The sequence below is a fragment of the Schistocerca serialis genome, chromosome 8 (genome assembly GCF_023864345.2).
Source record: "Schistocerca serialis cubense isolate TAMUIC-IGC-003099 chromosome 8, iqSchSeri2.2, whole genome shotgun sequence".
Lineage (NCBI taxonomy): Eukaryota > Metazoa > Arthropoda > Insecta > Orthoptera > Acrididae > Schistocerca > Schistocerca serialis.
The window spans coordinates 54,752,135-54,776,563 of record NC_064645.1 but is presented as its reverse complement, the minus strand read 5'-3'; the positions used below and the strand labels follow the sequence as shown (position 1 = coordinate 54,776,563).

At 45.7% G+C, this 24,429-nt stretch overlaps 1 protein-coding gene and 1 pseudogene across 1 annotated transcript in view; both read right to left on the bottom strand.

The window, feature by feature from the left end:
• LOC126416441 (uncharacterized) overlaps window positions 1-24,429 on the bottom strand; it is a 243,333-nt gene that overhangs the window by 151,403 nt on the left and 67,501 nt on the right. The window lies entirely within an intron of this gene.
• On the bottom strand, window positions 10,055-10,173 carry LOC126417541 (5S ribosomal RNA; annotated as a pseudogene).

The following is a 24,429-nucleotide window of genomic DNA, read 5'->3' as shown; positions in this document are numbered from 1 at the left end:
AAACAACTGACGAAAGTGTGACGAAAATATGACACACTATAAAATACACAATGGGTTTATCCGAATTTTTATAGTCAAACGAAAAGTGGAAAATACTCAAATAAAGTATCAAATAGACCAATGTGCTTGAAAGAAGTTAGGGAAATTAATAAAAACGTAATTACTGATTTGAGGGAAAACAAATATTTAATGAACAGCTGCTACTACCTACGTAAATGGAGTGTCAAAAAATTCTTCTCTTTACGGACATAGCGGTTTAGCACATGAAAAATTGCACTGGTTTCACATATATTTAACTGTAAAAATGGTTTCCTTCGAATCCTCAACTAAAGTTGGGAGATTCCAAGAACAGAAACAATAGGAAGGCAACTTAGGTGTCAGAAAGTTCATCTCTTGCAACTGTAACTGTTTTGTGCATAAAAGGCTACATTGGTGCGATACTTTATTTTTAAAATGGCTTCGTTCGAATCCCGTACTACATATAGGACATTTAGAGAACTTTCTGAACAAACTCTAAAATAAAAATTAATAAAAAATAATGGTTAGATTTGTGAAACGATCTGTCCGAAAGTAAGAAATAAAATAGTTTAGAGAAACACTTGACGCAGCTTTGAATGATACTCGAAATATCTACAGCAAATGAGAAAGCGCATTCTCTTTCCTGATATTTGAAAGATTCTCTGTTGAGAAATTTTTTAGACTGAAAAATTGTTGTAAACTTTTTTCCACCTTCTAGCATAAAAGATAGAAGTATGCCAAAGTCACACAATGGCAGACTGAACGATCACAGTCCACCAGACAAATCTCCTCTGGCGCTCTTCGAAATTCTAAGATTATAAGTTAAACACTGATATTTAAATTCTCAGTTAGCACCTCATTTGCTGTACATGATTTCGATCATCATGTAAAGGCGTGTCAAATGCTTATTTAATCTATTTCATTTCTTAGGTTTAGACTTTTTTGCCTAGTAGCTACAGTTTTGTGTGTGTGTGTGTGTGTGTGTGTGTGTGTGTGTGTGTGTGTGTGTGTGTGTGTGTGTGTGCGGTTTGAGGTTTTCGGGCGCTAAACAGCATGGTCATCAGCGCCCAAACGCATAGAAACAGGAACACATGCGGTGAAGGGAGGGACAGCGAACAAGGAGAACGGCTAAAAGACACAGACAGAGGCAAAACAAGAGGAGAAAAAAAGCACTAAAAAAGGAAAGGAAACACAAGGAAAAGAGAACAGAAATCGAAGTGAAACAAGTAGGTAATCGTGACTGGCGGACCTCTTACCTAAAACGTGGGTGAGCCAGTCACCCAGCGGCACATTAAAATCCTCTCCCTAAAATCCGAGGCAACAAACTGGACAGGACACAAAACCGTAAGACCTTAACCACAGTCGTTGCGCCGTCTTGCAAAATAGAGGGCAAATCCGGTGGCAAGGAAACCACCGCCCTCTGGTCAGAGAATAAAAGACAGTCAAGTAAAATGTGGCGGACAGTAATCTGAACGCCACAAGCACTGCAGACTGGGGGGTTCTCCCGCCGGAGTGAAAAAACCATGCGTTAAGGGACTGTGCCCGATGCGGAAGCGAGTGAGGAGAAACTCATCCCGCCTGCACGACTGGTAGGACGTACGCCATGGTCGCGTGGTGGCCTTGACCAGACGCAGCTTATTTTCACCGATTGCCAGCCATTCCTCTTCCCATTGGCGCATAACACGAAAACGCAAAAGGGAGATAACAGCATGGAGGGGGACGGCACATTCAACAACGTGAGGGAGGGAACATGCATCTTTGGCAGCCACTTCCGCCAGTTCGTTTCCCCTAATACCCACGTGCCTCGGCGCCCAGCAGAAAGAAACCTCCTTCCCCTGCCATTGCAGGTTGAGTAGGGCATCATGGATGTTCTGGACGACCGTATCCGCTGGGTACAAGTGTTGCATGGTCTGAAGGGCACTCAGGGAGTCAGAAGAGATGAGAAACTTAACACTGGGAACACATCTCATCTGCTCCAATGCCTGCAAGATCGCAAACAATTCGGCATCAAAGATGGTAAACGCCGCAGGAAGCCGTAACTTGACGACTCGATCAAGGAAAATAACAGCACAACCAACAGAGTACCCCTGTTTAGAGCCATCCGTAAATATTGGTACATGGTCGGGATGCTGGTTTAAAATATCGTAAAATAAGGAGGTAAAAACAAACGCAGGAGTGCAGCTCCTCCGGTACTCCGACAAGTCTAAAAGGACGCTGGGCCTCTGGAGCAGCCAGGGAGGCAGGCGCGTAAAACCCTGGAGTTGGGGTGCCCCCAGTTACCATCATCAGGCCATCCCTTCTTGCGTAGTCGTCAACCTCGCTTTCCAAGTAGGTGTATCACGTGGTCTTTTTATGGCGCTATTGTGTATCCTGATATTTGAAAGATTATATATTGAGAAATTTTTTTTCCGTTCCGTGCTACAGAGTGAGGCAAATAATAACTGGTCTGGATGAGTGGATACGATTGGAAGTGAATGTTTGCATGTAACAACACTCCGTCACGGGCACTCCACGTGTGAGACCCGTCACGTGATCCACGCCGGTTCAGAGTACAGTGCGAGCCGCGTCAGCGTGGGTGGAGCAGTGCAGAGCAGAGGGGGCGGTGGAGCAGCGGGTGTTCACTGTACAAAGTTGCACAACAAAATCGTGCAAACGAGGTGATCAATTGCTTGCTGAGAAGTTTAATGGTGTCAAAGTGCCACGCAAAGAGTGCCACAGTGCCACGCAAAGAGTGCAACCCAAAGTTTAATCCTAAAATGGTGTCATACAGTACCTGTTTTGAACAAGTCAAAAAGCATCCCGAAAAAAGCCCGCACTCTAGAAACTGTGGCTGCAGTTCACCAGAAAATGCTCCAGAGTCCTACCAAATCAACCCGACACCTCTCGCAAGAGAACCGGCATATCACTAAGATCATGCAGACGAATACTCCAGCTGGATCTGCACATGCGTGCCTACCGACTGTCTGTTGTTCATGCATTAAAACCAGCAGATGCTCCCAGCGCCACCAGTTTTGTGAGTGGCTGTTCACTGAGATAACAATGAATGGCTTGGACATAGATCTGTTCTTTATGTCTGATATAGCCTGGTTCTGAATGGTTGTGTCAACTCACAGTACCACAGGTTCTGGGCAGAGGAGAGTCCGCATATCTTCAACGAAACACCGTTGCATGATCAGTAGGATGGGGCTTGGCGTACAGTGTCTGGTCCCGTCTTGTTTCATCAGACGCTGGCTTCGGCGCGTCACGTTGCCAACATTTTGAAACCATTCGCGGCAGACCTACAGCATGGAGCAACTGCCCATACAGCCCGGCGAACCATGAATCACGTTTACACAATCTTCACGCTCGACAGAGTTTTTATCAGAGGTCAGTCTGGCCGTGGCCCTAGCTGGTCACCAAGGTCATCTGTCAGTGTGCGACTACTTTGTGTGGGCAGCCCTTAAGTCTAAGGTGTATCGCAACAACCCTTATAGTTTTCAAGAACTGCAGCAGAACATTTCGGATGAGATTGCAGCAATTCCAGCAGTCGAGCTTCGATCCGCTTTAAGCGACTTGTTGACCATAGCTCAGAAATGCCAAGAGATGAACGTTGATCATTTTCGAGATCTGCTATAGTCTTGTTAGTATTGATTTCCTTTCCTCTGCTGTGTTTCTTTGTACCCTGGAACTCTGTTTGCCCCACCCTGCATAAAAACAACTTTCATTATTTTTCTTTCTCCAGCTACTGGTGTATTTACATTTTCATAGATTTATTATGGCCTGTACTTAGCAAGAGATGCTGCGTTTTATAGTACTTATGAACTATTTGATCATTAATTGTTATCATCATTACATCATTACCTGATTAAGTGCTTCCTGTGGTTGCGACTTATGTCACACGTCTTTCAGATATAAGAAAATGTCAATAATTGCCTTTTGTTATGATCAATATTATACTTCCACCAACAAATTTTTTTTTAAGTTGATTAATTTTGAAAATCGGAGATGTGGGATACGTGTTCCGCAAACCTAAACAGGCGCATGTTTTAATTTGAACCTAGAATTTTCAAAATTAAATTGGTACTTGTAGAGGGATTTTTCAGGATGACAAATATGGAAAAATATAACAAATCGGGTCTAAGACACATGATAATGAAAAACATGAAATAACAAATACCAGGTTTTCAACGTAAAATTTGAACAAGGCTTTGATATATCACATACCGGTGTTTTACATATCATATGCCAGTGTTTTACAGGAGCAGAAATGTCCAGCTAACTACAAATTATTTACAAACTGGCAGCTTTACTGAACAGTATTGTAATGGACACACTATTAGCCCCTTCAGATCATCTTGGAACGAAGAAGATATCTCATTTGAATTTCGTGAAACAAATGCATTGTGCTAGCTATAAAGACAAGCACTTCTTCTGACGGCCGGCCGGAGTGACCGAGTGGTTCTAGGCGCTACAGTCTGGAACCGCGCGACCGCTACGGTCGCAGGTTCGAATCCTGCCTCGGGCATGGATGTGTGTGCTGTCCTTAGGTTAGTTAGGTTTAAGTAGTTCTAAGTTATAGGGGACTGATGACCCCAGAAGTTAAGTCCCATAATGCTCAGAGCCATTTGAACCATCTTCTGACGGCTGACAACCTTCTATACATTCCTCCCATTGTCCTTAGTATTTTCCTCCGAGTTCAGGAAGCCCTTCGCTAGATGACAGCAGTTGGCAGTTACAGATGTCAGAACGCTCAAAAGAAGGTTCCTTTGGTAAGATGTGTGTGCCCAGCAGCTACGAAAGGATTCATAAATTTTAGAGGAAGTGTTCTGCAATTTCTTCCTAAGTCGTCCTCGTACGGTAGGCAGCATCCACCGGACGTCTGTGAGGAGTTAAAAACTGAGGATCTCACCATTTGCTACTGTTGGACTCCGACAATGAAAGCACCCAAAATATACATCTGGGCACACTGACGGGGATGTGAACCCCTTACTTCAGGAATGTAAGCGTGGCAGCTTCACCACTACGCTACGTCGTACCTAGTTATTAGAAAGCTCAGTCTTTCCATGGTCTCTGCTAGTGTGTCAGCTACGAAATCGGCGTACACAACTTTGCCAGATACGCGATGCCCTGGCGGCTCCGGGGCACACCTGATACTGGAGGTCCCCCTCCGGACTTGGAAGAGCCCGCATATCTTTTATCTGGTCCGATATTCTATACGGGTTACTTTTATCATCTGTCAACAATGACGCGGCCTATCCTCAGGCTTTGAGAAAATCTTACAGACGAGCTTGCACGCAGGTGCGTCAAAAGCTACGGCATTTCGTGTTCAACACTTCGAGCATACGAGCGTCGCTTTGTAGCACTGAGTAAACTCTCACAGCCTTCGGCATGGCCTGGGAATTTTCAGTACACATCTACAATCACATCTACACTCCGCAAGGCACCTTTGTATAACAATGTCACTTTTCCGTTTTCCTGCTCCAGTAGCGTATAGCTTGCGGTAACAACGATTGGCGGTAAGCATCCGTGTGTACTCTAATATCACTGATTTTATCTCCATGGTCTTTTCGCGAGGAATGTACGTAGGAGGAAACAATATACTGATTGGCACTTCTAGAAATCTACGAACTCTGAGCAGTAAACCACACCGTTATGGAGGGAGGAAGCCTCTCTTGGAGCGTCTGCAATGGAGATGGCTGGGCTTACTTCACGAACCCGTGACGAAACACGTTGCTCTTCTTTGAATCTCCTCTGATTCCTCTATCAGTCCTGTCTGGTACGGATCCCAAACTGATGGGCGCTACTGAAGCATAGATGGAACGAGGTTTTTTTTAGTCTACCTCCTTGATGGGTGGATTACACTTCCTGAAGATTCTTACTTTGAATGTCAGTCTGGCATCTGCGTTGCTTACAACTAGCTTGGTGAGCTCTTTCCACTTTAAACAGCTCCGAACACATCGCACCAATATTTAATGGCACTAATTGCAACCAGTAATTGTTCTGCAATCGTGCAATCACATAGCAAAAGGTCTTTCTGTCCACCTACACTATGTGATCGAAAGTATCCGGACACCTGGCTGAAAATGACTTACAAGTTCGTGGCGCCCTCCAGCGGTAATGCTGGAATTCAACATGGTGTTGGCCCACCCCTCGCCTTGGTGACAGCTTCCACTCTCGCAGGCATGCGTTCAATCAGGTCTGGAAAATTTCTTGGGGAATGGCAGCCCATTCTTCACGGAGTGCTCCACTGTGGAGAGGTATCGATTTCGATCGGTGACGCCTGGCACGAAGTCGGCGTTTCAAAACATCACAAAGGTGTTCTATAGGATTCAGGGCAAGACACTGTGCAGGCTAGTCCAATGCAGGGATGTTATTGTCGTGTAACCACTCCGCCACAGGCCGTGCATTATGAAGAGGTGCTCGATCGTGTTGAAAGATGCAATCGCCATCCCCGAATTGCTCTTCACCAGTGGGAAGCAAGAAGGTGCTTAAAACATCAGTGTAGGCCTGTGCTGTGATAGTGCCACGGAAAACAGCAAGGGGTGCAAGCCCCCTCCACGAAAAACACGACCAAACCATAACACCACCGCCTCCGAATTTTACTGTTGGTACTACACACGCTGGCAGATGACTTTCACCGGGCATTCGCCCTACCCACACTCTGTTTTCGGATCGCCGCATTGTGTACCGTGATTCGTCACTCCACAAAACGTTTTTCCATTGTTCAATCGTCCAATGTTTACACTCCTTACACCAAGCGAGGCGTTGTTGGGCTTTTACCGGCGTGATGTGTGGCTTATGAGCTGCCGCTCGATCATGAAATCCAAGTTTTCTCACCTTCCGCCTTTCATAATACTTGCAGTGGATCCCGATGCAGTTTGGAATTCCTATGTCATGGTCTGGATAGATGTCTGCCTATTACATATTACGACTCTCTTCTACTGTCGGCGGTCTGTCAGTCAACAGACGAGGTGGGCCTGTACACTTTTGTGCTGTACGTATCCCCTCAAGTTTGCACTTCACTATCACGTCGGAAACAGTGTACCTAGGGATGCTTAGGAGAGTGGAAATTTCGCGTACAGAAGTATGACACAAGTGACACTCACTCATATGACCACGTTCGAAGTCCGTGAGTTCCGCGGAGCGCCCCAGTCTGCTCTCTCACGATGTCTAATGACTACTGAGGTCGCTGATAGGGAGCACCTGGCAGAAGGTGGCAGCACAATGCACCTAATACGAAAAAGTATGTTTTTGGGGGTGTCCGGATACTTTTGATCACGTAGTGTATTCGCAGTACGCCAGATTTGTTTATGTTGACCACCAGTTGTCACTCCCAGCATCATGCGTGAACCCTCTGCAGCTCTTGCTGCATTTCTCTTCAATTTTCCATCGTTGCGACTTCTTTATGTACAACAGTGTCATCTGCGAAAAGCTGACGGAATTGCCGACGTTATCTATTAAGTGTTATCTATTGTGAAAAGTAACGGTCATATAACACTCCCTTGCGCCACGTCCGAAGTTACTTCTTCGGAAGACTTATCTCCGATCAGAACGACATGCTGTTTACTGTTTGCTAAAAACTCTTCGATCCAGTCGCACAGCTCATCTGATATTCCGTACGCTGGCATTTTGTTCATTATACAGCAGTGCGGTCTTGTATCGAAAGCTTTCCGGACGTTAACATACACGGAATCTACCTGGGTGTCGGCATCTCCTGGTTTCCTCGTCTCGCGGAGAAACAGAGCGAGTCAGGTTTCGGGCAATCGTCGTTTTCGGAATCCACGTTGATACCTAGAGAAGAGATTTTTCAGTGTCTAGAAATGTCACAATACGCGAATGAATATCTAGTTTGCTTCCTAGTATCTGCGTCTTTTCGCTGCAGGACATTCCACGGTAAAAGTGAACCGTTCTTATCGACACCGCGCAGAAGCACACACTCCCGATCGCCATCCGGAAGCCGACCACTGTTGTCGGTGTACGAACCTGACAGAGCTCCACAGACGTTGCCGGGAACGTTCACTGGCGGACTGGCGTCAGTTCGCTGATCTGCTACACTATCAGGCCAGTCTAAATAACGGTCGCTACTCTCGCTGTGGCCCGCAAGGTAGGGTTAAACTTATCACTACTCCATTGTCAATAACCAAGGCCCATAGCAATTGTAGTGTCCCTTTTGAAATATTCGCCCTTATCGAGGTGAAACATAAATAAAAATGACTGTATGTGACCGAAAATGAACTGCAAACATCGATTTATCTGCGAAAGGTAATAACAGTAACTGTAAAAATATACAATATAGATCGATAGATGCAGAAAAGACATTGTTTTTAGAGTATGAGATTATAATGTGTAAGTAATTAAAAGAAGTATTATCATCTCTGTAAGAGTATAAAACACAATGCAATGTTCATTCTTCTGTCTAGTCTGTTTTGTTCTGTTCGTTCTGGTGTTAGCTGGAATAAGGTACGCAAGCTATTGTGCTGCGCTAGCATTTGTTTCTGCCGTAACGTAATTGCAAATATTTAATGGTGTAAACTGTGTCCTAGTAAGAATATATTAGTATAAAGTGATCTCCGTGTGTTATTTCAAGAACCTACGCCACATTTATCTTATGAAAAGAATATTTAATGAAAATTATTTAGCATGTTTCCAGCTGCTGCGGAGCGAGTATCAGTGATCTCTGATTGTTAACAATTAGCCGCCATTACGCGGCACATTTAAAAAATATTTTTTCACAGCACAATGTCTGATAGCCGGAGCGGAAGAAATTATGTAAAAATATTCAGTGAGATTAATTGAAGTAATCCAGTGAAATAATTTTATTAAAACTTGCCTATTTTCTGTGATAGTGAACTGGAGCTGAGTAATACTACGCTATTGCATTTACAGTAATTTGTAGGGAGCCTGGCGCTCGATAAAACCAGATATAATACGTAATTGGCAACCTACCAAATTCATTATTTTGCTTATTATATCTCTTTTGTATTTTTTTGAAAGCTAAAAGTAAAAACTAACTCCACTAAAAATCAGTAACAGATCACGATAAATCAAAGGACAAACAAATTTACTAGGAGAGTGTTTCCTCTAAATAAATAGTTACATTATATTTTTAATAGATATAATACAATCCAACCACTTTGTGAAAAATTCCGATATCCGACCAATGGACGCTTACAGTCGTCATTACACCAGCTCTAGCTGCCTGCTACCAATTCCTGGCAACGATCTACACGTAACAAAACAAATAGATACTGTTTCGTACATAGATCAGCCACAGCTAAAAAGTACATTGTTAATATTTAAGGTTCTCCAAAGCCGTTATCACCTTAAAACGGTCTCAACAAATCAATGGGATTCACAGTGAAAGAAGACGCTTCAAACCGCTTCAGCTGTTTTGTAGTCCTATAGTGGGAACACTACCGATTTCACATCGGCGATGGGCTGTCTATTAAAATGCAATTTTTTTAGAATAAGATTTTACGAAAAAGGAAAAATCTCTTAAAATTTTTGTCAATTAACTGAAAGAATTAAACAATAGGACAACCTTACTCACATGATAGCCCTCGCACAATCGAGAAGCTACGATGTCCCATAGTTCCGTTGTAAATCGACAAGGTTAATCCATTATGGGCTGCAGTTAACAGTAAAATTGGCATTAAACACCAGTAAGTGAATGTCAAACAGTATGCATGGGGTGGTAAGACCTAACACAAAACATAGTTACAGCCATTAAAATTTATGGCTGAAGCGTGTAAAAATTTTTGACTGTGTCCGCGGTATGTAATGCCTTCTGGGTTCTACGAGAGTAAATAATAGCAACCTGCCAAAAGTAGTAATGAATTTCAAACTAAACTCCTCCTGAACAGGCCATGAAGGCCCACCGGTACTGACCGGCCGCCGTGTCATCCTCAGCTCATAGGCGTCACTGCATGCGGATACGGAGGGGCATGTGGTCAGCACACCGCTCTCATGGCCGTATGTCAGTTTCCGGGACCGGAGCCGCTACTTTTCAATCAAGTAGCTTCCCAGCTTGCCTCACAAGGGATGAGTGCACCCCGCTTGGCAACAGCGCTCGGCAGACCGGATGGTCATCCATCCAAGTGCTAGCCCAGCCCGACAGCGCTTAACTTCGGTGATCTGAAGGGGAACCGGTGTTACCACTGCGGCAAGGCCGTTGGCAGTAATGCATTTCAGGCTCACCCAAATTTGGTTAATAGTGGATATCCTTTAATGCGTTACCTCTTTTGGAAGGTTGCTATTACTTTCTTTCGTACAATCCACAAGACGTTATATACCGCGAACACTGTTGAAATTTTTTACACGTTTTAGCCATAAATTTTAATGGCTGTATGGGAACCCACGCACAAAGAGCAGATCGCACACAGTGTATTTAATGTGTTTGTAACGGACGCTGCTGACAGTACGTTTACTCTTTGGAATAGCAGGCTACCCTTAGCCTTGTTAAGTTCAGTTTTAACAGTTTGTAAGAGCAAGTTAAGTGAAAGGGAAAACTTTCGTTGTAGCATCCCCAAGAGTGTTGTCATTGTCTAAAATGATGAACATGCAGGATCGCTACAAACCTCTCATCCCGAAAACTCAGAAAAAAATGGTTCAAATGGCTCTGAGCACTATGGGACTTAACTTGAGGTCATCAGTCCCCTAGAACTTAGAACTACTTAAACCTAACTAATCTAAGGACATCACACACATGCATGCCTGAGACAGGATTCGAACCTGCGACAGTAGCGGTCGCGCGGTTCCAGACTGTAGCGCCTAGAACCGCTCGGCCACTTCGGTCGGTGGTATCGTCGTATGAGGAAGTCGATCGAGTTCAAGCCGCACTGCAGCTGTTAACGGTACTAGACGATTTGCAGCAGCAGATTGAGGGTGTTGAAGACGCAATAGAAACGCAAGATAGCGGGAGACGCGCCCACGATCGCTGAGAGAAAACAAAGAGTCAATACACAGACAGGCCGACAAACAAGAGTTAGTGAAGCCTAGAATGGAAGTGCAAACTCCACAGTTCTTGCCTGGAAAACTGGAATTATGGTTTGCAATGTTAGACCTAGCCCTTGCCCAGAAAGAATTGACTGACGATGACGTAAAATTCGCGGTAGCATTAAACGGTTTGGACGCTACAGGTGTTGCTACGATCGCGGACGTCATACTGAAACCACCGCAAATCAACAGTACACGCAGCTAAAACAACGCTAATAGGTCGGTTGTGAAAGTCATAGAGCAACGGTTGTAGCAAGTACTGCAGTATTGCGCAGCGAGCAGATGGGCGACAGAGCACCAGCAGAATTCTGGCGACGTTTGAAAGGAACCATCCCGGCATTTGCCTGGAGCGATTTAGGGAAATCACGGAAAACCTAAATCAGAATGCCCGGACGCGGGATTGAACCGTCGTCCTCCCGAATGCGAGTCCAGTGTTTAACCACTGCGCCACCTCGCTCGGTGGCAACGTTTAGGAAGTATCGGCAGTGAGGAGGAGTTATCAGACGCCACAGTGCGACACGTGTGGATGCCATAGCTGCCAGTTAAGGTACAAGCAGCCGTTGTTACCTGCGGCAGTACTGACATCAACGCGGTAATTCCGGTTGCAGACAAAGTGTACAACACAAACGCATAGAGCGCAATTAATTTGCGCGAGGGAAGTAACACGCAAGAGACTGCGGTTATGCGAAAATAGCGACACAAGGATGTTAACGTGCAGTACGAACACTTGAAAGAGCAGACAGAAACAGACAGCGGCACTGGTAGAAGACATGAAGGTTGTACACCGACGAGACACTGAAAGTAAGAATCAGCAATATTATAAGAATTCAACATGTTGGTCTCATGGGCGTTTTGAGGAGCGGACCACCAAGTGTGCTTCTCCCAAACGGCGCCAGCGGTGGGCAACAGGCGCGGCAGGCCGCGGAGCTCAACAAAAGCGCCACACGGAGGCAGTCGGGGACCCAGCAGAACACCAACAAGTGAAGGCAAGTCTCCTAAAATTGTCACGCAGAGATGTTAGGGCGGATCGATACTACTAGTCGATTCGGGCTCCGACGTTGGCGCATTACCAGTAAGCACACAGAAAAAAAAAAGCCAGCCAAGCCTACTCAGCTCGCAGCTGAAACAATTCGCCCATACCGACGCATGGACATCGAGGAATACAAGTGGATCTCGGATTTAGGCAGAGATGTATGTGGAATTTCGTGCTGGCACACGTCTCAGAGGCTATCCTGGGAGCGGATTTTATTTGTCAACAGATAAATCTCAATGCAGCACAGATAAAAATGGACGGCGAGGTCGTGACAGGATCTCTGGGCCTCGTGTAGTCGAGAACAAGTAAACGCGGTGTCAAACGACGCAGTACACCACATTAGGACCACACCAGGACGACCGGTCTCGCGACGGCCGAGAACACTGGCTCCTGGTCGTTTCGCGGCAGCCAAGGCGGAGTTGCAAGGTACGCTACAAACGGGCCTCATTCGCAGGTTAGATAGCCGGTGTGAGTCCCCACTATACGAAGTAAAGAAAAAAGATGGCACTTTCAGGGATGGCACTACTGGGATCGTCGGATCCTGAACAAACTCACAGACCCAAGTCGATACTCAGTTCCAAATATTAAAGACTTCACAAACGCACTGGCGGGACCCACAATATACAGCGTAATCGATTGCAAGAAGGCATACAACCAAATACCACTGACGAATGAAGACATACCAAAGACTGCTGTGACAGCTCCATTTGGATTGTTCGAGTTTTTACAAATGCCCTTCGGATTAAAAAATGCTGAACGGACATGGCAACGTTTTGTGGACGAATCCTTAGACGGCTGAATTTTTGCTTTGCGTACCTGGACGACATGTTGGTATTTTCCACAACTACCGCAGAGCACTAAGAACATCTCAAAGTAGTCTTTGACCGAATATGCACTAAGGCATAGTGGTAAACGAAGCAAAGCGTCTTCTGCGTCAGACGCAGGTAAATTTCCTTGGCTGCGTCGTTTCAGCGTCTGCGACAGACTTTCGTCAACTTAGAAGATACCTGGGAGCCATAAATTTCTACCGGCAGCATCTACCAGGAGCAACCGAGGTACAAGCACCAATGATAGCAGCTCTAGCAGGTAAACACGCCACAAGTCAGCGGCCACAGCAGTGGACACCGAAGATGCTGAGAGCTTTCAACCAGGTAAAAGCCAGCTTGCAGAAAGCAATTCCTGTAAATAGCGCAGCTTTAGCAGGCGCAACTTGAGCAACAGGTGCAGACGCCACCCAGCAACCAGTTGGTGCCGCCCTCTACCAGCATGTTGACGATTGTTAGCACCCCTTGGGTTTCTTCTCCCGCAAGCTCAGGGCATCCCAAGTCACGTGGAACGCTTTTGATCCCGAGCGATTGGCCGCGTATGAAGCATGTGGCACTTTCACCCGTACATCGAAGCCAGACCATCATATATACGGACCACAAACTGGCAGCTTTCGCCCTCAGAACACATAAGGGCAACTGTTTCCCAAGTAAACTACGGCGACTTGAATTTATTGGGCAGTTCAAGGCAGATATTAGAAGCATAATCACTCCGTCTTCAGGCTACAAGTGGCCCATCGGGACCATCCGACCGCCGCGTCATACTCAGATGAGGATGTGGATAGGAGGGGTGTGTGGTCAGCACACCGCTCTCTCGATCGTTAGGATGGTTTTCTTTGACCGGAGCCGCTACCATTTGGTCGAGTAGCTCCTAAATTGGCATCACGAGGCTGAGTGCACCCCGAAAAATGGCAACAGCACATGGCGGCCCGGATGGTCACCCATCCAAGTGCCGGCCAAGTGCGACAGCGCTTAACTTCGGTGATCTGACAGGAACTGGTGTATCCACTGCGGCAAGGCCGTTGCTGTTAGAAGCTTAAGAGGGGCCGAAAATGTAGTGGCAGATTTCCCCCCCCCCCTCCCCCCCGGGGGTCGATGTCGCCTCCTATACAGTAGATTACGGGCAGCTGGCCACAGCACAGGCTACCGATGCTCAGCTAAAAGTATATTTATACGGTGAATTGATAGGACCGCAGTTTAAACAGGTACAGCCAGTAGGGGCTAAGGTAAAAATCTGGTCTGATATATCACAAGGCAAACCCAGACCTTTCGTACCGGAATGACTACGCAAAGCTTGTACTCTTAATTTTTTTTGTTTGTTTTTGAAATGCTTAAATGAATGCACACAAAACTGGAGTTATCGCTTAGCGTGTTGTAACTGCAAGTGGTGCGCAAACTCTGTGTTGCTGTTAGTAAAACTTTATATGAACTGATTGGGCAATGCAACTCCTAATACCGATAAAAAAAATACAATCACTGCTAAATAATTCAGCCCCTTAGATACTGAATCCTCTGACCTTGTTCAAAACTGATAACTATGGTTCAAAAATGGCTCTGAGCGCTATGGGACTTAACATCTTAGGTCATCAGTCCCGTAGAACTTAGAACTACTTAAATCTAACCAACCTAAGGACATCACACACATCCATGCCCGAGGCAGGATTCTAACCTGCGACCGTAGCGGTCGCGCGGTTCCGGACTGAAGCGCCTAGAACCGCTCGGCCACCGCGGCCGGTGGCTAACTTTGATCCCTGTGCATATAACAAATAAGTAAAATTGTCTTACCTCTAAAGCAGCTACGGTAGTGCGCGTTATATTCTGCTCCTCATGAAGAATAATAAAATGTACGAGCTAAGGCTCAACGGTGTGCAATGCTGACCGTAATGCTTTGAAATATACGTGAAATTCTTTTGGCTTATTAATGTGAACATTTAAGAAAAATTCAATGTCTTTAAGAACATATGGCCTGGACAGGGAGGCGGTAGGATTTTGGGTTAATTACTAACACTGCTTTTTTGAATAGTGACGCTTATTCGAAGTTAAGTTCGGATTTTCAAAACCTCTAACAATTGAAAATTACATTACTCAGGAAAATTATATCCTTTTTATTAAACGAAAACCTATCTTTGCTGACGTAGCCACAAACAATGATATTTGTATAGCAAGTATTATCTAAGATCACTAAAAAGCATTAAGACATCATCAAATTACATGTACCTGTGTAAACAAATCTTAGAAACATTACAAAAGGGAAATATCTAACTAGACGATGCATAAAACCTCTTGACGTACATTCTGGGGTTACTCAACAGAGAACTCACTGTTACCAATTATCAGCCAAGTCATTTACACTAATGCGCAGGCAAAAGGAAACAAAAAAAAAAAAACTAACATCTTTACCTTAACTGCGAGAAGGCTTCTGCTTCCACATTTATATTTCCGATAGTACGTGTACTTGTAAAGCTTCTTCGTAATATCAATCCAGTATTTCTTTCTTGTCACAATTAAATTTACATTTCATCCACTGACTTTACATTGCATTATAAAATCACTCATCATTTTGAACTACCTATTTTACATGTGGTGTGCACAAAATATTGGTATGAGAAAATTCCAACATTGTAATCTAACACTTCGTGGCTTTACAGAGCACACCACAAAAAAACTGCCTACTGCTTCCTCTTTCGTTCACAGACTGATACACACTCACTGCTGTGCGCGAAGCGCTCTCTGACTCCAACACTACAATCTCAGACCAGAAGCAGTATCTTTGACTCTGCGGTCTTGCAAAGTCAGCGATCATATCTATAGAGCCCATCAGAGACATACATTGTTATAACAGTTTCATTTTCGTTTACTTTAGTATCAGTACAATATTCGGGTGCCACATATAAATGTACGCCAGTAGACTCCTTTCAAGCGGTTTTCGATGAAATGCATACTCTAGTTCCTCCTAGCGCAAACACGAGCATTAGGCTGCTGACAGAATGGTTCGTATGGCCGGACATTTATAAGGACTGCTGCAGGTGGGCAAAATCATGTGTGGTATGTCAACAACGCACAGTGGGTAGGCACGTTCATAAGCAAGGGGGGGGGGGGGGGGCAGTTTCTAGTAACAACAGACCGCGTCTTCCACTTTCTCTTGGATATTGTAGGAACGCTGCCAGAATCAGAAGGGTGCCAATACTTGGTGACAGCAATCGACCGTTATACTCGGTGGGCACACGCAGTACCCATTACTGACATCTAGGCGGATACAGTATGAAAAGTTTTCTTTAGAATCATGGATAGCACGTTTTGGCTGCCCGTCATACGTCACAACAGATCAGGAGCGACAGTTTGACTGTTCCTAGAGCTGGCTAAATGGTTCAAATGGCTCTGAGCAGTATGGGACTTAACTGCTGAGGTCATCAGTCCCCTAGAACTTAGAACTACTAACCTAAGGACATCACACACATCCATACCCGAGGCAGGATTCGAACCTGCGACCGTAGCGGTCGCGCGGTTCCAGAGTGTAGCGCCTACAATCGCTCGGCCACATCCGCCGGCAGAGCCGGCTAAGCTCTGTGGGTTCAGACATCATACAACCAGCGAGTAATGGAATGATGGAACGCTGGCACAGGACACTGAAAGCTACTATCATGTGTTACGAACACAATTGGACCTCCGCATTGCCGCTAGTGCTGTTAGTGCTGTTAGACTTCCGCACCGTACCTAAACAAGATATACGAGCTTCAACGGTAGAGATGGTATATGAGGAGACCGTACGTCTGCCGTCGGAATTTTTTTCGGCATCACCAGAACCGACAGGAAATACTCTCCCATACTTACTGCAACAAGCACAAAGCGACATTTCGGCACTCCGGCTATGACCAGCAATACGGCACGGTGAACGTAAGTTTTTTGTGCACAAAGATGTCAGCACATGCTCACGTGTAATTCTGACGATAGATGCAGTAGGTCCCCCTCTGCGACCAGCGTATGTGTGCAGGGCCATACAGAGTCATAAGACGTGACAAACATGGGAGGCAGATACAATGCAGCGGCAACCAGCGGACAGTGTCCCGGGAACGGGTGAAGCCTGCATACATACTGGCATCAGACAACGAATTATTTCCAGAAAAGCAATGGAAAACCGCTCTCGCAACTGCAGGAAAAGTAGAAGGTGAGCAAACGGAACTCTCAACATGGCAAGCAGACCCCGAAGAAACGCCAGAAAATCCAGTGGTTCGCACCAGGGCCTGTCGATGCGTGCAGTACAAATATCCATACATTCCAGGACCTACGGTCTACCGCGGGACCGCTGTGTGGGAATCGCCGCACAAAGAATAGATCGCACACAGCGTATTTAATGTGTGTGGAACGGACGCTGTAGACATTTAGTCTTTGGAATTGGACACTACTCTCCGCCTTGCTAAGTTCACTTGTAGCAGTTTGAAAGAGCGAGGTACATAAGAATAAAAACTTTCGTTGTAGCATCGGCAAGAGTGTTTTCATTGTCTAAAATAATGAACATGTAGGATCGCTGTAGCTGTAATTATTTTTTGTGCTATATCGTATCACCCCAAGCGTATAGTTTGACATTCGCCTATTGGCGCTTAATGCCCATTTTGCTGTTGACAACAGCCTGTAACGGATCAACATTTTCGATTTACATCTTGACTATGGGACATACTAGCTTCCCGATTGTGTGGTGACTATCATGTGAGTAAAGATTTATCTTCTTTTTTTAAAAAAAAATTTCTGTTCATACACGTTTGACAGATATTTTTAATATTTTCCCTTCTTTATAAAATATTTTCCCTTTTTTATAAAATCGTATTCTAAAAAAATGCATTTTAATAGACAGAACATCGCCGATGTTGGTTGGTTGGTTTTGGGGTTTGATGGGGGCTAAACATCGAGGTCATCAGTCCCCTGTTCCAAACATACATACTTGTGAAAGGCCTATACAGTAAAAGTGTAGCCTCTGCACCCAGAGGGAGGGAACACCAAGGGGTACGGAGCTAAAATGAAAACCGCAGTAACACAAAATAGAGGACACTTAAAAGGAGCGGAGCAAATAGTTGACTAGAGTAAAACAGACTACAGTGGTTGATGGTTCAGGTAAAAGGTCAACCGCTCAATGACAAACGAAGAACCTCCAGCTGGAAAGCGTTGATAGAGTACCAACACAACTTGTTACCATAAAAGACACTATTTTGGCATCCACGTCACAATTAAAAGTCGCTGGAGTGGGTGTGGCCTGATAAATCACGCGAGAGCGCCCACACTAGAGTGAGTGATAAAACCCAGCTGCACGGATGAAACGTAAAACTGAGTCAGCTATAGAGGCAAAGTCACCTAGAATTAAAGGAAGTGCAGCTGGTAAATTAGACTGCCACAAGGGGCTAAAAGGGGGCAGTCCATCAGAAGATGGACCACTGTCAGCCCTGCATCACGACGACACTTGGGCGGGTTCTCACGGCGAAGGAGACAGCTGTGGGTCAACCGCGTATGTCCAATTCGGAGACGGCAGATAGCAACTGAGTCCCTACGCGTGCTCCTCAAGGATTAGTTCCATACGGCCGTGGACGACTTTACCATGCGGAGCTTATTTGGCGTGTTCAAGACAGACCATTCAGAGCTCCAGACATCGCGGACCTTGCGATGTAGGGCTCACCGGAGGTCTCTTTCCACGAAACCAAGCTCCAGGGGTGCCAACCGAGCGACACGTTCGTTTCTTGGAATGCAGATGTGGCGCGGGGTCCACACAAACGTCGCTGAACGACCACACTCGGCGAGAGCAAAAACAGCATCCTGAATACTGCGTAGCAAAGGGTCCCGAGAAAAACACTGGTCGAGTGCTTGCAATCCACTCAGGGAGTCACTGCATATGACAAATGACTCCCCAGGGCAGGAGGAAAGTGTGTCACCACCAGACACCACACTTGCTAGGTGGTAACCTTTAAATCGGCCGCGGTCCGTTGGTATGTGTCGGACCCGCGTGTCGCCACTGTCAGTGATTTTTTTTTTTTAAAAAAAAAAAAAAAAAAAAAAAAAAATTCTTTATTAACAACAACAATATTAATTATACATGTTTAGCCCACCTCCTAATATGATTAGTGGGCCGTAATTGTTACATAAATCTAAAGAATATTTTTGCAGCTAATTCTACAATTTATGTTAGTGAGCTACATTAAATTCCTAAGCTAGTGTTGAATTTCTACCGTAACTATGGACACTTTAATTTTCTACAATTTGTATTAGTGAACTACTACTTGTTACTTCCTGATCTAGTGTTAATTTCCTACGGTAGCAATGGGCAGTTATTTTAACCTACTTCTAAACTAAGAATGACTACTAACTGCAGCGTCACAGGTGTGCCAGTAAGTTACAAACCTACTTGGAAAGGCCTGGCTCCCCGAGCTAACCCCGAGGAGCGTGCCCCTGGCACTGGGCCGGCCAAGGTTAGTAATCGCTGCAGTTTCCTATGTTAGTATTCTAATCTACGTCCTACTCTACTAACTTAACCTACGTCTTAATTGGTGCATTGTCGTAGTTGGTGTGATTGATCCCATCCCCCTAATCCCGTACGTGGCGGTTTCCAACTGATGAAAGTCGGCCATTCCACGCACAGGCGGTATGGGATTGGGATCAGGTCTTAATCGGTTGGTTGGTCAAAATTTGGTATCTACTCTTGATCTCTTAGGTACTCTATTAGAACTTTTCGTGATACCTCTTCTGCCAGAGCATTCAAGGTCTGAAAAGTGTCTTCCTGTCTTAGAAGGTCGTATGTCTCGTTGTGTGGAAGTCTATCTCTATATGTTGTCGCCACGTCGTTGAAGAGAGGGCACTCGAAAACCACATGTTCGGGAGTTCCTTCTGCTGCGCCACAGTCGCACTCGGGGGTTGCCCTTTTCCCAAACCGACATAAGTATGTCGGATAGGGTCCATGACCAGTGAGAAAGTGGATGAGTCCTCGTGTGGGTTCGAAATAATCCATGGTCCCACGTTCTTTAACATTAGGTAGGAACTGGAAAGTTCTTCTCCCCGTTTCATCTTCCTCCCAATTCCTTTGCCACAGTTCCTCCCCTCTATTTCTTATCTCCCTCTTATCCTCAACTCTCACACCCATGATGTCTGTTATTTTTCCCCCATCTCCCTTTTTCGCCCAATACCATGCAGCTTGTTCCCTTATTTTAATATCTAACGGGCAGAGCCCCATTATGACTAACAGAGCTCCCCCTGGTGATGTCCTGTAGGCCCCTACTGATCTTAATATCATATTTCTCTGGACTCTTCTCACTATCATGGCGGGCACGACCCGCGTGAGCCTGTGCGCCCAGACTCCCGAGCCGTAACCCACTACTGATGTCAGGATGCTATTATGATAAAGCTTGATGAGGTGAGGGGGGAGATGAAATCGTTTATGTCCGATGGAAATGAGATTGTTTAATAACTGTAAAGCTTTCTGTGTTACGGTTTCTATGTGTTTTCCAAAGTTCCATCTCTCGTCAATTATGACTCCCAAATATCGCGCCTCACGTCGCCGAAGAACCGGTGAGCCATCAATTCTCACAGTGGGATTTCTAATAAGCTGACCTTTTAGTAGTAGATAAGTAGACTTAGTCGGAGAAACTTTCATTTTCGTTTTGAGGCACCATTGGTGCAGTCTGTCAATGGCCCTTTCAATTTTGGGTTCTATGTCCTCTCGGCTACGACCACCGACCAGCAGGAGGAGGTCATCCGCGTAGGCTATCACCTCTAGCACTTCTTCACTCTGTTGTAGTTCGTCTAATAAGGGTTCCATGTGTATGTCCCAGAATAGGGGCCCCAATACAGAACCTTGGGGACAGCCCTTAGTGATTATTTTTCCGATTCTTCCGCTAGGGGATGATAGCCAAACCTCCCTATCCTTACAATAGCTCCTCAGACACCCATATAGCGGCCCTGGACACTCTTTCTCCCGTAAACAGGAGAAGAGCGAAGGCCACCACAGGTTGTCAAAGGCGCCACTGATGTCCACCATGATGCCAACGACATACTTATGCGGGGTCGAACCGCAGACCTCGGCCGCCAGAGCGATGGCATCAGATGCCGACCGCCCCGGCCTGAAACCGAACTGCCTGCTGCTCATCCCCCACAGTATCCGGTGAGCCGTCAATCTGTCAGCCAGCAGTTTTTCCAAGAGCTTCCCAAATAGGTCTAATAGACATATTGGTCTATATGATTTGACTTCAGTTGGATCTTTTTCTGGTCCTTTTTTAATTATAATTACGGTAGCGGTTTTCCACTTCTTGGGAAACCTTCTTTGTTGGAGACATTCATTGAAGAGGTGAGTTAGCGGCGCGACCAACTGGGGTGCCAGAAATTGCACCACCTCAGCCACAATGCCGTCTGGTCCTGGAGCTTTCCCTCTTTTGAGGGATTTTATTTGCGCAGCCACCTCCTCTTCCGAGAATGGGTAGACTGCCGTGTTGTTGTTGTAATCCCTTAAATATGCATCTCGCAGTTGCTTCTGGTTTTCAGTTTCCCCATCCGCATTGTCGTCAGGCAACAGGGACTGGAGAAGGACCTCAGCAGTTTCCTGCCAAGACTCCGTCATCCCATCCCCTCGCCTGACAGTTGATAGCTCCAGAGGAGAGCGGATTTTTTCCCGTACCAATTTATAAGGGAGACCCCACGGATCTAAGGCCAACTGGTTCAGCACATAGCTTTCCCAGCTACGTAGTCTCACCTCGCGTAATTCCTTCTGAAAACTTTGCTTTGCCTCCCTGTATCGTAACTGCCATCTTTGTCTCTCCAGCCAGACGACACTGCGCTGGTAGTTTCTTCTTAGCCTTCTAACAGATTGACGTAACTCCTCTAATTCGGGCGACCATGGTGCTGGCGAGGCCGCCACGGCCTTCCTCCTGGTTGGTACGGCAGCCCTCACCGCCCTATGTACTGCGGCCACCAGTTCCTCGGCTCTTTCGTCTATGTCTATGTCTTCGTGTCCATCACCTTCTGGTAATGCAGGAATGTCGCACTCCCTCGCTAAAAGTTCCCAGTTTGCTTTATTGTAATTATACTGCACCTCCCACCCCATGGCCCAGCGGCACTCTCTTTCACTTAATGTGAAGGTTATTAAGTTGTGGTCGCTCGTGGTGGCATTGCTTATAACTGTCCAATTTTTTATTAGATTGGCTGCGTTGTGTGACGTAAGGGTAACGTCTATATTCGTCCCTTGTCCTCCTCCTGCTGTGTAGGTAGGAGGGTTACCCGGCTTGTTGGCTACCACGAGCTGTGAGGCCATTAGAAAGTCCTCCACTTTATCACCATTCGCGTCTCTGGTGCCGCTGTACCATAGGGGGGATTTTGCATTGATGTCAGCTGTTATTATTATTTTTCGTCCCCGCAACGCCGTGGTGACTCTTGTCAGATGTTGCAGGTGTTCTTCTATTTCATCTCCGTATTGAAAATACATGTTTATGAGTGTAATTACTCCCATTGGTGATTGGAGCTCCACGACGTTGCAGTGACGAGTTGCGAATTGTGCAAGCGTAGTTATTCTCAGGAGTTTATTTGTTATTACAATTGCTGCTCTAGGATCCTCATCTTCGCTGACAATCTGCCAAGTTGTAGCAGCAAAAGCTATTTTTCCAGCTTGGGAGTACGGCTCCTGCAGGCAGAGCACGTCTAGTCTCCTCTCCTCCACCTCTTTACGGAGCTCCTGCATAACAAGTCGACTATTATGCGTGTTCAGTTGTCCAATTGTTATTTCTGTCGTCATGGAAAATATGTGTGCATATGGTCGTCCGGCCAGGTCTTACTCCAGTCGAAAGCAATTCGTCCATTTGCCAGTACGGCCTGTACGTAAATGTCCTGAAGGTCAAACTTTTCACCTCGTCGCTCAAAAACTTTTTTCAGTAAGTCCCGCAGGGCTCCGAAATCAGTGGGGAGATTCACTGACTTGAGCTGTATTCTATCTACAGCCTCCATTACCGAGAAGGTTACCTTTCTTCCCTCTTCGTGTCCTACACGGACCACATGCCGTAAGGCAGTGGCCAGGATAATCGGCTCTTCCAGTCTGGCCAGTTGCATCGTGTACTCGATATTGGGATATACCCTTACCGGGTCCACGGGTGGCAATCTGACCACAGGAGTGTTTTGCAATGTGGGCTTCGAGCTTGTGCTAGTGACAGCACTATCTTGAACGGGTTTATCTCTAGATCTTATCTCAGATATTTCTGTCCTAGGATGCTCTTGCCGCTTTGGATGGATTGTCGGCTTTGTATCCCATCGTCGAGGGGCAGGATCTATGTTCATTACTGGAGGATCTGTTTGTATGTTTTTATCTATCATATAGGGCTCCGTTTGTATAGCCTTATCTATTATTTCTATCTTAGTTGCACTTGAAAGCGCCACTAGGAAGTTCTTGAACTTAGCTGCCCTCATAGCGTCCCGCCTCCTCTTACTTGGGGATTTGTGTTTTGGCATCCTATTTGGTGGGCTGTGATCAGCCATAATCGATTTTCGAGATAAGTCGTTGTTCCAACATTCTGTATGTTGGGCAACTGCGTCCCGAGGCTCCGCACGACTTCTCTCCTCGGTTTTTGCAAGGGATACAAACCGCGGCTGCTTTACAGTCTTTGCGGCTGTGTCCACTTGTGCCACACTTCGTGCAAGCCGATTCCCTGGTACACAGCCTTAGGATGTGATCCAGGTCACCACAGTTGTGGCATCGAGGTACCACGATGTAATCTCTGACGTTGATGGAGTGGAAACCTATGTATAATCTGCCCATTGCCGTGATTTTTCTCCACATCGGTGCCGTGACCTCAGCTACGTGATGTACTACATCACGCCCCCGAGGCCCGGTCTTAAATCTCAATTTAAAACTCTTACGGAATTCCTCCTCATTTATGTCATCAAAATTCTGTTCTTTTATAGTATTCATCAGTTCGTCATCTGTCATGATAGTTGGTACGTCATAGAGAATTACAAGGGGATTCCTTTTCTTAGGTGGTTCGCACTTGACTAATGAGCTTAATTTTTGATTATTCAATATTTTATTTTTGTCCTCTTCTGATGCTACTTCTACTATTACTGAGTTCCTACTGGGTTTGATTCGTTTTATTTTGATTTTGTTTTTGGCCGGGTTTATAGTTTTAGTGAACAGCTCCTGTATTTTCTTAACACTGGTGTCTTGCCCAGGCAGTGACCTGAGAAAGACCGCAGTGTCTGTTCTTTTGGTTGCTTTGTCAATGCTTTCTTTTGTTGTGTGTGGCTTGGTTGGCGCCTGCGCAGCTACCGCCGCCCAAGTCTTGGTTGGTTGGTTCCTCAATCTGCTATTTTCTTTTTCTAGTTCTTCCACTCTGCCCTCTAGTTTTGCATGGGCGATGGCCCATGCAGTAAGTTCATTTTTGATGATTGTTAAGGCCGCTTGGCTTATTTTCCCGTTTTTTACATTCTGCTCTAAGAGCAGTGAGATTCTACCATGTCTCTGCGTGACTGATTCACCTTCTACCTGTCCCATCTCGTCCTGGGGAGAGGGATCAGGCGCAGTTGAAACGCGTTTGGTCGCACAAGAATCACTCGCTTCTATTGTGGCCATAG